Source organism: Urocitellus parryii, chromosome 4 (genome assembly GCF_045843805.1).
Source record: "Urocitellus parryii isolate mUroPar1 chromosome 4, mUroPar1.hap1, whole genome shotgun sequence".
Taxonomy (NCBI): Eukaryota; Metazoa; Chordata; class Mammalia; order Rodentia; family Sciuridae; genus Urocitellus; species Urocitellus parryii.
The window spans coordinates 60,617,257-60,620,158 of record NC_135534.1 but is presented as its reverse complement, the minus strand read 5'-3'; positions in this window follow the sequence as shown (position 1 = coordinate 60,620,158).

The following is a 2,902-nucleotide window of genomic DNA, read 5'->3' as shown; positions in this document are numbered from 1 at the left end:
AGTAGCTCTTCAGAAACTCATTCAAAGTGGGGTCTGGGGTATTAGGCAGATGTGGGCAAGATTCCTTCTCCAAACCTGCCTCCACCAGGGCGTTCCCCCTGAGCTTAGTGCACCTCCAGAGAAACGAAAGTTATATTCTTGTGGGCGGGGAAGAGAAACTCGGCCAATGTGCTGCCTTCACGTAAGCCTCTTGGTCCCCCCACACCCCAATTAATAGGCCCCTGTGCAGTCCTGCCTTCCGCAGGTGGAGCTGAGGTAAAACGACCTCTGACCCATTCAACTTGCTATCTATTGCCTGGCCACAGTTCGAATTACTGTAGCTCTGAAATATGTTGGCTGTTACCTAGTATGTTGCCCTCTGGGTATCTTTTGCTCTACTGTTGAGTATTTTATTTCCCAGATTTTTCGAAATTATGAGTGCATGTCAATTATATAAATTATGGGTTTGATTATGACATTTCCAGATGTGCATATATTGATTTATTCATGTCCACTCACCCTACTGTCTTCTTTTACCCTCTTGTCTCTTCCCCCTTCTCTGGTCCCTTTCCCCTTTACAGGATCTTGTTATCCTGTCACTTCCAACATAATTCGTGTTAACCCAACATAGTACTGAAAGTTAGAAAAGGTGCTCCTAATGGAAATTCTTTCCATGTGCTCCTCTTGTTCCTGATACCTTAGCTGGGTTGTGCTTTCAGCCAGCTGATGTGGCTCATAGAGAAGAGTATACATAGTTAAGGATATTTAGAGTACCGACATAATTCCTTGAGTCTGGGCTTGGGGGTTTTACAAGATGAGTAAACCATGAAGCCACAGATCATTGCAGCTGCCACACCATTAAGAGTTCCATACTCAGAGGGTTTGATGCTAGAAATTGACCTGGAAAGCCATGCAGAAATATTACAATATTACACTTACAACAGTTAAGCATTGAAGCCTTAATGAACTGTCCATCTGTCCCTGTTGTCTTCTCTAAGTATTTCATGCTTGAGAAGGGCCAGGCCTAATTCTCCTCTGCTAGTCTCTATGGAACCGGTCCAGAAGGCCATTCATAGCTTTCTAGGATGATCACTGGAACAAATATCTAGCAGAAGTGAAGATTCAGTCAGTACCCTCTGAATTAGGAAATGAAAATATGTGAGGAGAGGGTGATGAGAAGAACTGCTGTGGGCAGCTGCTATCCCTCAAGACCATCATTAGTAAATCCATCCTCCTCTCCACACTGTACCCCTCAACTCTAAATTTCACAAAGTCAGGAAGAGAATTTCTCTATTTCCCCCATTTTCTTATATTGACTACAAAGTCATGCATAAGAGTGACAGTTAAATAGATATTCAGATATATAGTTATAAGAGTAATTTCTAGTTCTGTGGTTCAAATGTGAATGAGAAACAATTAGAGACATACCCAAAAAGGATATTTAATCTGGGTACTCCCAGAGCAGTTAAGTTAATAAATAAAAATAACCTTGTGTATACAATGTAAATCAGGGCCATTTGTGTCACTGCTGGAATTCACATAAAGAGGTATAGAAATAAGGAGGAATAAAACAGCCATGCTGGATGAAGACTAAAGTGCCTGGCTCAGAATTGATGAATTCATATACACTTGTGCATAGTTTTGGGCAAAGTCCCTAAAGACACAATTCCAAATATTAAACTCTCAAAAGATCAAATCCCCAAAGTCTAATATCCTGAAAAATCAAAATCCCAAGAACATATTCTGGAAAATATTTAAAAATTCTTTATAAGTCATCTGTGTACATTTTTTAAAGGAGATTATTTGAGAAACCGAACACTTCATAACCTCTTCATACATTAAGATATGCAAGGATCTCATACATATTTTTGTAAGCATGAACATTCAGGCATATGTACAGCAGTTGGACAGGTTTAACAGTGATGGGAAAATGAAATATAGATAAGTCCTGGTCAACCTTCTATAGTTATTTTCTCCTGCCAACGCAGATTGGATGGTGCCAGCCACAATGGACCTTACCCATCTAGGCCACTCATAGCTATACACTCATGTCTCTAGAAACCCTCACAGACTCAAAAATAATGCTTTATCATGTTTCTGGGTTTTCATTTCAACTAAAATGACACAAGAATCCTGCCTACAACCCAAACACTAAGACTTTCCCCACAGTTTGTTTTTTCCCTTCGTCTTGTATAGCCTGCCCCCACTGCTCACAGAGGGAATTGCAGCTTTCAGAATTTCAGCTTCCAGGATTCCACCCACATTCAGGGTTTAATCTTTTGAGATTGTGATTACAGGATTTTAGACTTCAGAGATTTTAATCATTTAGGTTTTCCACTTTGAGGATTATGGTGTTTGAGATTATGACATTTGGGATTGTGTCTTTCCAGATTATGTTTGGCAATTGTCACACAAATTCATATGTGCACACATACTTATATACACATACAATAGCGAATATAATTAAATGTAAATACATAAACACTTTCCCAGTTACTCTGTTAAAAACATCAGAAGAAGGAGACATTTATATAAAAAAGGTTAAAGGAATTTATAAACAGAGTTTCTCCTTATGCTCCTAATGTTAAGGAGCAGGAGAGGCAGATTCGTTTTAGGTCTATGTTACTCCAACATCACTGCTCATTTCTCTGCACCAACTACCATGGAGGAGGCAGCAGCCTGATTCTGAAGGTTCTAGGGGCAGAAGGAGAAGCTCAGGAAGTACTGAGCTGCAGCAGGAGCCTGAGGCATCTTAAGCTAAACCCTGGAGACCAAGAAATATAATTTGACATTCTGAATCCATGCAGCCATAAATGAGACAGGAGAGGGTCATGATGATGGATAATATGCTGAACCACTTCATGCCCAGCATGCTACTGAAGAGAACATAAAAGAAATTAGATTGTTGAATGCTTGCACTTGG